This window comes from Triturus cristatus, chromosome 8 (genome assembly GCF_964204655.1).
Source record: "Triturus cristatus chromosome 8, aTriCri1.1, whole genome shotgun sequence".
NCBI lineage: Eukaryota > Metazoa > Chordata > Amphibia > Caudata > Salamandridae > Triturus > Triturus cristatus.
The window spans coordinates 200,164,270-200,176,980 of NC_140591.1; the positions used below are offsets into that span (position 1 = coordinate 200,164,270).

A 12,711-nucleotide genomic window follows, 5' to 3' on the forward strand; every position below is an offset into this window, starting at 1 on the left:
CCCTGTGTGGGGCACATTGTGTGCCTCTGAGAAAGTATTCATGTTAATTGCAGCAGATGACTGGCGCTGCCATTAACATGAATACTCACACAATCTGCACTTGATATTTGTCGCTGCACCCACACGTGCGGTCGGGTTCCTGGCGCACATAGCCTTGGCTGCAGTGCACAAAAAATTAGAGGGAACATTGGTTGGTGTTTGTGGCATTTGCGAGTAGTTTTTGGTAGTGATGTCAGACACTACACATAGGGCCAGCTGTATCAAGGGTTTTCCCATTTGCGAACGAGGAAAAGCCTTTCGGGATGTATCACCCCAAAAGGCCATCGCAAATAAGGAATCGCAAAATTTGCGATTCCCTATTTTGCAAAATGCATTTAAGGAATCGCAAATTGCGATTCCTTAAATGCAATTTTGGAAGCACCCAAAATTTGCGATCTGCCCTTAAGGAATCGCAAATAACCACCAACTTCAAGTTGGTGGTAATTTGCGATTTCCAAGAAAAATGCACCTTTTTACATTTCTAAGTGCCATGTTGCGCACATACATGCCTTTGGGCATGTATGTGCGCCACATGTGCACACATACATATTTCAGGGGTGCAACTGGGTGTCCTTTGGCACCCTTGAAATTGCATGCGCAATTTGCCAGTACCTATTGGGTACTGGCAAATTGCGCATGCAATTCCCATTTATTTCTATGGGCCTCTTGGCCCATAGAAATGAATGGGAAGCCATTGCTTATTTGCGACTCGCAATTTGCGAGTCGCAAATAAGGAATGCGTAGGAATCGCTATTTTAATTACGAAACCTACATACATTACATTTTGCGAGTCTTTAATAGTGAATCGGTAAAATACGCTATCAAGGACTCGCAAAATGCAATGTTGATATATCTGCCCCATAATGATGTTACTTCTGGAATGTGCAATCGGTCTTGAATTTCTCTCTTATTCCTACTCTGTTACTGATGTATTTCGGTTTCAGTGAGAAATGTAGTAAAAATATGTAATAAAAATATTAAAATATGAAATGGTAAAATTGAGTCTATTGCCTAAATCTTGATGCAGCAGCCCCTAAACATATAGCATATATTGGTGCCTCACTTTGTTCTGTTATCTGTTTACACTGTTAGCACTGAAAAGAGTGTTGATCTGGATGTGAGTGACTCTCAAATAGATGAATGGCTGAAAATGGCGGACCCAAACCTCCTTTATATATGTATGCACTCATCTGTATGGATTATTTTATTACAAAAGCCTGGCAGACAGCTAAATCTGATAAGAACAGATACTACACTTGATCTTAGCCAATATGCTGAGAAGTAATAACTAACACTTTCAGGTTGGCATTAAAAGGTCCTTTAATACACACACTCCTAAATCCTGTGCATAATTTACAAACATGTATAAAATTACAGTTGGTAAAACCAATATACAACCCCTCCTCAAAGATGTAACAAAGATTTTCAAATTGGATTGTTCTTCCTTCAGGGATTGTCAGTAAAACCAAAACCCTTGCCTGCTACATTAATCTCCTAGATTCCATATAACACAAATCCTGTCTACAGGTTTTAACACAGTGTTATAATAATCCACCTTTAAATGCCTATTGTCTTGATATAGGCTTTCACTATAAATAAGACACTCTTACTGCTCTTGGCATAACATTTTGTAATAAACTCAAGAAACATAACCATCAAATATACACAAACAATATACAAGTCTTCCTAAAACTGCCGAACAAGGATTATCACAATTCAGATCTTCTTCCCTCCGTGTTTGTCAGAGTATGTAACCAACACCAAAGCTCTAGCTTACTATGGTAATCTGTGAGGATCTGTATAACAAAATACCTGTATGAAGGCTTTAACTCAACATAATAACAATACTCTCTTTATGGTCTATTGGGTTTAACATGGGGATTTCAACATAAATAAGTCAGCCCTTCTGCCTCTGCAACTTTTCATAATAAACAGATCCGACATCTGGTATCTCACCTAACATTTCCCAATGAAGCAATCCAGGCTATAGCATTTATCATTTGCTTGTCACCATGACCAACTCAAGCCTACTGTACTCAACAAAGGCATTCCCAAAAGGCAACCACTTGCATACAGTCATAAAACCACACATATGTACAGAAGTACTGTTGGCAAAACAATATACACTTCTTCCTAAGTGGACGTAACAGGGATTCTCACAGAGCATATATGTGCAAAGAGTTTGCCAGAGAGGATTCATAATTCCAAAATCCTTGCCTACTACAGTAAACTGGCAGATCAGAATCCAAGGAATCCACGTTTGCGGAGAGTACAGGACCCAAATAAGGGAGTGACCAGATCCTAGTTCTGGGACGGTTTTAACACTAATAACTTCAAGCATATCAATGAAGTTTGCTGAAGTGAACAGTTAGAAGAGCAGAATGAGGACTCTCTAACCTGAGATATATACAGCTGGGAAAAAGTATACATGAACCGCCTGTATTACACATAAGCACGAGCAGAGAACGCATTCGCACAATCCCTATACGTTTGAGGATACGTTTGGAACAATACACGATTGAATTATTCCGACAAACAGACTATAAGAATATATGAGATCCCTGAAGAAACGTAAACATTGAGGAGTGGACCTTACTCGATCAAGAGGGTCTGTGGTTCATTGAATTTTGTATAATTATTTTAATATAAAAAGTTGGGATTCGCATCTTATCCTGAAGAAGGTGTTGGCTCTATACTGTGGCCTACCGAAACGCGTCGATACTATAATATAAGGAAATCGTATGAAATTTATAATGAGGGTTTTGTGCCATATATAATGTGACTGTATTGTTTTGTGGTCAGAACTGATTCATTTTTTAGTTAACGATTTCCTATATTTTGTGAGTGGGACTATTTGTCCCATCCTCACTCCTTCTTTTCCCAATTTTGTGTTGTGTTTTATATGGTTACTGATGGTGATTCATCCTACTATCTGTGCATGAATTTCAAGAAAGTTTTAACATTTGTTTTAATCTTTGATAAACTGTTTATCCTTTTTATGTATGTGTACAATATTACATATTTTATGATATTTTTTGATTGATTTGAAATAAATCTGTTATTTAATATTTGGTGTGCTTCGTTGTTGCCATATCTCATCCTGCTTATGTTTTATTTGTGTGTTTGAATGACGGTTGATATTTACAGATCCAAGAGAGATTTTCTTTTTTGACTACGGTTTCACTATAAATAAGACACTCTTACTGCTCTTGGCATAACATTTTGTAATAAACTCAAGAAACATAACCATCAAATATACACAAACAATATACAAGTCTTCCTAAAACTGCCGAACAAGGATTATCACAATTCAGATCTTCTTCCCTCCGTGTTTGTCAGAGTATGTAACCAACACCAAAGCTCTAGCTTACTATGGTAATCTGTGAGGGTCTGTATAACAAAATACCTGTATGAAGGCTTTAACTCAACATAATAACAATACTCTCTTTATGGTCTATTGGGTTTAACATGGGGATTTCAACATAAATAAGTCAGCCCTTTTGCCTCTGCAACTTTTCATAATAAACAGATCCGACATCTGGTATCTCACCTAACATTTCCCAATGAAGCAATCCAGGCTATAGCATTTATCATTTGCTTGTCACCATGACCAACTCAAGCCTACTGTACTCAACAAAGGCATTCCCAAAAGGCAACCACTTGCATACAGTCATAAAACCACACATATGTACAGAAGTACTGTTGGCAAAACAATATACACTTCTTCCTAAGTGGACGTAACAGGGATTCTCACAGAGCATATATGTGCAGAGTTTGCCAGAGAGGATTCATAATTCCAAAATCCTTGCCTACTACAGTAAACTGGCAGATTTCTCGTCACAAAAATATCTGTGTACAGGCTTTACCAGATTGTAATAACAATCCACTATTTCAGGCCAATTGTCTTTAATATATGCTTTTCACAATAAAGAGGTCAAGCAGGCCTACAGCCTTTCTCATACCTTTTCATAATAACCGGTTATACCTATGGTGTCTGACAAATGGCATCATTGGCTTGTCACCATAAGCAATTCAAGTTTACTATGTTGAGCAAAAGCTTTCCAACAATGAATAAAGTTTGATGCAAGCACTCATTTTTTCAGCAAAAGGACACAACTTCTGTCCAATCAAATTCTGTAGTTGGGATTATCAGCATGTGGGAGGAGCCAAAGCACCTCTCCAATAGTGTTTGTTAAGCACTTTTTCTGTTATTCAAATAATGTCTGGAGATAGAGGGGCTTTCAAGCCAGCTCTAAAAAGTGTAAGCACCAACAAACGCAAACACAGTGAGTCACAAATGCTGTTTGCATGCATTGTATGTACAAATGTTGTTTTTAACATTAAAGCCAGCCCTATTGGCTTATCCAATGCTGGCAAAATTGTTTTCTGTGTATAATGCATACAGGAGAAAATAACTGAATGTGCCAAACAGCTAGGGTTAGCACCTTTCCAAGAGCAAAATACCAGTCATTTGTTGTTGCTTAAGGAGTCTGCATAGGCCCAGACTTGAAACTAAATAGGACTTAAAACAAAATTGTATGTATTCATTTGTAACATAATTTTTCTGCCTTTGTTTACAATATTTATTAGTCTGGGGTCATTACCACAGCTCTAAAAAACATTTAAAAGTGCTTTCTATTTAAATTTGCAGTTTAAACAAAGTATTGATATAGGCTAAAAATAACGGCTTAGATGATTTTGCTTATTATTGTGCCGGTCGGGACATTAAAATAACGGATGTAAAAACGAAAAATAAGAAAATAAATAAACTAATGTAGCTCTTCGATGCTCTCCTGCTCTCTCCCATGCCATCTCCGTCTCTCCTCTCCAGGGCCGAAAAAGGAAGTAGCCAGGCTCCCTCCCCTAAGCCAATCACAAGGCTGCAATGCAGCATTGTGACTGGTCTAAGCGCCGTGGATCTGCGCTCAGCCAGGGAATGGGGGCCTGGGCATGTTCTCTACGAAGGCTGTAATGCAGCCTGCATGGAGAACATGCGAAGTGTGCATGACTGTTTGACCAGCCCGAGAGGCGGATTTGAATTGGGCAAACCACGCCTCCCCTGCTCTGAGAGCAGCCCCGCCCCACAGAGCTGCGCAGCAGGAACAAATACAATGATAATAACATCAAGTTATTATCATTGTATTTGTTCTTTCTTTCACTGCTTTGCAGCAGTGGGGCAATGCTCTTCCTCCTTAGCGGAGGAGCCGCCACTGACTGCCTCACCTGCCTACTGAGCACCATGCGGTGCACAGAAGAGATACAGCGGCCTCATAAGTAGCACGCTGCTGTCCACGCCATCTGTATACTTTTGTTTGTGGCATCCCACCAGCAGGGGAGAAGACTGAGGCCGTATCTGCACTAAGGACCCCCTCGCCCTGAGGAAATATGAATTTTGTGATCAGTTATGTCCCCTATCGTAGACCCCAACGGCTCCATGTGCATGCTATAAGTACATGTATGTTCCCTCCAGTTCCAGTTATGAAGACGCAAATACATGTGCGTCCACCGTCAACATGTCCTCTTTCAGATCCGCCATGAATGGGTCAGATATTCCATTCCTAAGTATGAAAGGCCACCGACTTTATGTGGTTCACTTTCCACATTCTACAGATTCAGGCGAGTAGGCCCTGAATTCTGTCATCAAGCCTTTTCCTGCCTTCTGCCTCTGAAAGCTCCAGTCCGAGCCTGCATCTGTATCCATGAACTTTGTCCTACTCCCTGCGCGGCTAACGGTGCCTGATCCAGCCTGTTGCCTGCCAAAAACTGTATTTCACCTTCAAGATTATCTGCTCCGCTCCTCATCCGATGCATTCCTGTCTAGTAGTTTAGGTAAACATTCTTCCAGCTACCGTGCAAAGGGCCAGGTCTCACTATCCTCATGCAAGTAATTCATAGCCCCTGTTACCATGGAAGATTCCTGCCCCCTCGCATTTCATGTAGACGCTTGTACACGCACTAACAGTCAGTATAGAATAGATTCCGTCCTAGAGACCTTTCCTTTCGGATAATACAGTTCTTTAAACATAAGATATTAGATATGATTTGGGATTAGGTTGACATGACCCCTCAGACTTCTGTCTCCACATGTAGAGCTAAATGTTAAGTCCCCTTCACCCTCTAGTTGTACGTCAATCACACGTCATGCGGCTGCGCGCGCATCTCTGCCAAATATTTCTGCTGACATTGCAGGATTCTCTTATGGATCCACCCACTTGTGACATCATGTATAATGACGTTTTCTAAGTTACGCCTATATGTCCGCCTTTTTTAGTTACGCATGCATATTTTATCTATCTTATCAACTGTTACGCCTCCTGCATCTGTTTCACTGTAATGCATTTCTTATAAAAATGATTACCTGTCAATAATGTAAGGTCTTCCTTCCTGAACCCTCATGGTGATGGAATTTGAAGCCTGCAGTTCGAACTGTATTTCCTTTGTAGAGGAATAAAGCCTTCTAGAAACTCTAATACCACGGATTCTGCCTCTTATATTTACTGAGTTATTCTTACTAGACTTTACCGCATAAAAAAATAGTACCGGTAATGAAATATTTACCACATAAATTGGCGCCCGAACAGGGACACTTTCTCATCTCACGCGCCGGAGGTGCGTTGCAAGCCCGGTCTCCTGCCACAGCTGAACGGACAAAAACGCGTACCTGCAGGATTTCCTGTATCTCCCTCCGGCCAAGCGGGGGCGACTGAGGCTGCGATCAACACCCAGACGAGGCAGTGAGAAGTGCGAAGTATCCCGACCAGAGCCTAGCTGAGAGAGCAAGATCCGAGGTATACAGAGGCCCACCAGGTTCCGAAGCTCCGAGTCCAGTCGAGTCGAGTCCAGTCCGGTCCAGTTTCAGTTCAGTTCCGAGGCCTTCCGTTCCGCGCTACCCGGTGAGTACCATTGCCGGGGAGGCATTTAAACGTGCACATAGTCTGTGCCGGTCAAGACGGGTTTGGGTACACAAATCCGGTCTGCACTGTTTTAGCAGTGTATCTGTACTGTTTAGCAGTATATCTAGTATGTCTTGCATATAATTAAGTATTATCTAGTGTTAGTATTATGTCAGTAACTAGTTTTCTATTAGTTATCATCGTTCGTTAAACTGTTAAAATGTTAAATGTTTAATACGTTCTACATATTGTGGTGTGAATGATTGTTCATTATTGTGTTTATTGTATTAAGTGTGTTCAAGTAATACGGTCTAAAAATGCCGCTCTTTTCGAAATTAAGACAGATCAAAACTAGAAAAGGGGTACTCGAAGAAGCTGTTCCCATTCCACCTAGGGACACTCCAGGATATTTTATGTATCATAAACATGGCCTAGATGCCGTATTATTTCTTGATTTATGGGTGGACTACACCAAGGATTTACCAGAGAGTCAGAGATGGCCCGCAGCGGGGACCTGGGATGCAGATTGCATCATGAGAGTAGAAGAAGAATTATGGAAAAAGAAAGCCAGACAGTCACAGAAAGATGCCATTGAATTATGGCGTAAAGAATCATATAGACGTACAGAAAAAGCGCTCAGACAGGAAGAGAAAGGTAGGGAGAATTCGAATAAAACCCGAGAAAATTTATTAATTGAGGAAGGTACCCGAGTAAAAGCAGAACAAATAGATAGACAACGAAACACTCTTATGAATGGTATGTATCCTCTTCTGGCCGAAGGGTTACCTCAGGCTACCCCGGAAATACCAAAAGACTTGACTCCTCCATTACTCCCGATAAAAGCACATCCTAAAACAGCAAAAGACGTTTTCCTTTCCTCTTATTTAGATGACGTAGCTCCCGAGTATGCTAATGCCACACCACACACACCGCTTGCCGATGGTGTACAACACCAAGAGCATCCGTCTGTATCCCCGCAACAACAAACTCCTACGCCCATTCCCACAGGTCCGTCCTTTTCTACTGTTTTTCCCGCATCCACAATTTCTATCTTACGTCCAACGAATCCTTTCGTGCCTAGCACCTCAGACGGTGCTACAGGAGGTACGACAGACATGTTTGCCACGCCGCCGCGAAATAAACAGACCCTTAGAGATTTAGCACTCCAACGTACACCCCAACTAGCGACATCCGACATGTTTAAAGAACATCTTGTGGATTGTAGATACGATCCAGTGCCAGGTAAACAGGACAGATTGCTACTATCATCACTACGTATACGACGAGCTACATTGTATTTAATGACGATACCAGGAATGGTTGAACACCTAGACAATATATATCACTTTGTCCAAACAGGGCGAGGCCCAGAAAGTATTAACGAAGCTATGGAATACCAGAAAGTGGATGTACAAAGACAACTACTACGTTTTTTCATAAATTGCGTGATCAGGAACCAAGACAGGCCTGGGGCAGATCATGATACCATGCAAAAACTTGCCAAATGGGGTCAGAACATATCAGACGAGAAACATGATAGACAGGCGTGTATAATCGCCATGTATCGAAAGATCCGCAAGGAAGTAGAACGAATACATAAAGAAAGACGAGAAGCAGACAGAATTGAATCAGAGGGAGAGGAGGAGCAAGAGTCAGAACAATTAGAAACTATAGCTTACGTAGGTAAAGGAAGACCCCATAATAATACTAGAGGCTTTAATGATCCGATACGTCCGATACGTCCAGAATGTAACAGACACTTTCAAACCCCTATGTTAAATACAAGGTCCCCTGAACACCTATTCCAAGCTGCTGATAAACTACTCCGAGACCGAAGTGGGTACCATATGCTCGATTCCATGGACGAGCAAGAATTAGCTAGGTCAGCAGTACAATGGGCTGACAGTCCCAGCAAATACAGTGATGATGCACTAGCACACACGTTTCTGAATCTTGCCCCCGACGAACAGCGTTTAGCTAGTATATACATGATTCAACACCTCCTTATCTTATATAAAAGCCAACACTCCGATCCTGGACCCTTACCTGACATATTGACCGAATTACTCACGAATAAATGGAGAGGGTCAGGTACTGATTTGATTAAAGAAATTCTAGAATTTCGAAACCAGTATATAATTTTCGTATGCCCAGAACACGTTCCAATTCCCGCTATGGGAAGAAAAAAGTATCACATAGATAGACAGAATCCCTTACGCGAAGTACACCCAATCAGAGGTGAAGATAATAACTTTACACGCGTGTTTGTGTACACGCCTATAACTAAAATTGAATTATTAGAAATGAAGAAAGTAGTACCCAGCCATGACAAGGATCCAGCAGGTTTCCACCGTGAGATAAAGGACATGTTACTCATGGGAGAGTATACTTACCCCGACATTATGAAAATATTGAAAGTGTTAATGCCTGCCGGTGTTTACGAGAAACTCAAAGAAAAGGAATGGGAGGTGGGAGACCAAAAGATAGATTGGACAGCATTAGAAAACGAAGAAAAGGCCCGAGCTGCAGGATCAGGGCTTGGGGAAAAGACTACAGCACTACCAGGATTACTAGTGCAGGTACTGCCACGTTTATTAACTACGAAAAAGGAGGACTGGGGTGCAATCTCAGCCTGTAAACAAAAGCAAGATGAAGACACTAGTGATTTCTATTCCCGATTTGAAAAATGTTTTGGTATCAATAGTGGCATAAAAGCAAGTAGCGAGTCATATCCACATCTGTTTGTGACAAAATTAGTTGAAAATTCTCTGCCGCAAGTCAAGAATAGAGTATTGAAATTCGAGAGTACCTGGCAAGGTAACACCCCGTCACAGATGTTGCAATATCACCACAATAGAATTAGAGAAGAACAAGAACATGAACAAAGACGTATGAAAGATACAAAAATGAAAATGCTTGTTGCCCAGTCAGTTCCAGCTGATGGTCATAAAAAGGGTGATTCCGCAGGTCCGGTGAAAGGGACATGCAACTATTGTAAACAACAAGGTCATTATATACACGATTGTCCAGTTCTGAAACATAATATCGCCACAGGTAGAACGCAGGAAAGACCACGTCCACCTAGACAGGATCAGAATCAACAACAAATCCCTCAGCATGCACAACATAGGTCAGCTCCGCAACAACTAGCTCCGCAACAGGCAGCTCCACAACAGACCGTAGCACCACCACAAGCACAGCCTATTGCTGCCACACAAGCAACAACGCAACAGATGTACCAGTATGCACAAAATGACTATCCCGATTACCAGCGATACACATGAAATAGCCTAGAGAGGGAAGTTGGCTTACCCCTTATTGAGGTTCCTGTAGATCAAGAGGGACCTTATGTACATAGTGAACTATTAGGGGAAGACAGAAAGTTTTTACTTGATACAGGGGCAAGCAGAACAACAATACGACGCAGTGAAGTTCCAGGGGCACCTCTCTCAGGCTCACAGAATATTTCCCTTGGATTCTCAGGAAAGCCTATCATTAATGAAGTTACGCAACCCCTTCCACTTACGGTTGGTCCATTAACACGTACTACAGATTTATTGCTTACTAAATCATGTCCAGAAAACTTGTTAGGTATAAAAACATTGAAAGCTCTAGGAGCTATAATATGTTGTTCTCCGGAAGGAGTACGACTATTTCTACGTGACTTTAAAGGTCACTATGTGTCCAGAGACATGGACCACCGGCTGCAGAGTTTACCTACACATTTATGGGCACAAGGCCCCACTGATGTTGGTTGCATGAACATTACACCATATCGTGTCACACTAAAAACAGGAGTAGTACTACCACGAATGCGACAATACAAGTTACCGCCAGATGCTGTTGTGGCTTTGCTGCAAATCATTGACGAGCTCATTGCACAAGGAGTGGTTGTAGAAACCGACTCCAATGTATGTAATTCCCCGATAATTCCGATTCTTAAAAGAACGGATCCAAAAGCATCACCAGTATATCGATTAGTTATTGATCTGCGCGAATTAAATAAATGTATTGTACCACAATACCCTGTGGTCCCAGATATCTCTTCATTACTAACAGCTATTGACTCAGAAGCAACGTTCTTCACTGTAATTGATCTCAAGAATGCTTTCTTTAGCGTCCCAATAGATCCGGAAAGTCAATATCTGTTCGGATTCAGTTTAAATGGACGAAGTTTTAAATTCACACGCGCACCTCAAGGATTTACAGAAAGCCCCAGCATCTATAGCCAAGCACTGAAACGAGAACTTGACAGTATCCACATGCCAATTAACACTGCCTTGCTTCAATATGTCGATGATCTGCTGATCACCGCCCGAAGCGAACCTGAATGTGAAAAAGCGTCACTGACGGTTTTGAAATTTCTGGCCGACAAGGGGCACAAGGTGTCCCCTTCTAAGCTGCAATTCTGTGTCCAGCAAGTTGTTTACCTTGGGCACTCGCTGTCCAAGGAGGGAAGACAGCTTACACCCGACCGCATCCAGTTAATTGCTAACATGTCACCACCAAAGACACAAAAGGAGGTGCGGGCTTTTATAGGTCTCACTTCATACTGTAGGCAGTGGATCCCTCAATATGCATTTCTAGCAAAACCACTCATCCAGTTGACAACACAGGAGGCAGCCATATCGACTGTCCTCCCTTGGACTCAAGAACATACACATGCCTTTGAAAGCTTAAAGAAAGCTTTATGTCAAGCACCTGTTTTAGCAACACCATGTTACAGTAAACAGTTTACACTCTTTGTTACAGAACGCGAAGGTACTGCCTTGTCAGTACTCACTCAGGAACAAGCAGGATCACACAAACCATGTGCTTATTTCTCTAGTACATTAGATCCAGTAGCTCAGGCTCTTCCTGCGTGCCTGAAATCAGTGGCAGCAACAGCTTTAGCAATCAGACAAAGCGATGCCATAGTGTTAGGACATCAATTGACAGTACAAGTACCACACGCAGTAGAGGTTCTCTTGAACCGCACACAAACACAACACTTGACTATAGCGAGACTCACCGGTTATGAATTAACATTGTTTCAGCCACACATAGAAATCAGACGTTGTAATACGTTAAATCCTGCCACACTTTTGCCAGTAAATGGAACAGATCCATTAGCACATGATTGTATTGAAGTCATCACCATCACAACGAAACCCAGACAAGACTTGACAGACATCCCTTTATCAGATCCAGACTTGACATTGTATGTAGATGGTTCATGTATGAGAACAAGTACAGGAGAGTTAGTGGCCGCTTACGCAGTCACAACAGACACTGAAGTCATTGAAACAAATTGTATTAACACTTTGTCAGCTCAAGCAGCAGAGCTCATCGCGTTGACACAAGCCTGTATCCAAGCCAAAAATAAGAAAGTAAACATATACACAGATTCACGTTATGCATTCGGAGTCGTCCATGACTTCGGCGTACTGTGGCGAGAGAGAGGTTATTTAACTTCTCACGGTGCCCACATCCAACACGGACCCCTCATTCAAACCCTATTAGACGCGATTCATCTACCTACTGCAATATCGATTATGAAATGCAAAGCTCATACAAAAGTTACCGATATCATTTCTCAGGGTAATGACCTAGCTGACAGAACAGCTAAACAGACTGCTCAGAACCAGACTCATACAACTGACGCGACAAAGACAATAGTTCTGACACCAACACATTGAATGACAGTTAAGCATCCCGCCCTTGATATAATTGACATACAGACACATGCTACACCAGAAGAAATAAAGAAATGGACTGAATTAGGAGGGATCCAAACGGA

General features: G+C 41.7%; 1 pseudogene; it reads right to left on the reverse strand.

The window, feature by feature from the left end:
- Positions 1–1,212: 1,212 nt before the first annotated feature.
- On the reverse strand, positions 1,213–1,325 carry LOC146801834 (U2 spliceosomal RNA; annotated as a pseudogene).
- Between the last annotated feature and the right edge of the window lie 11,386 nt (positions 1,326–12,711).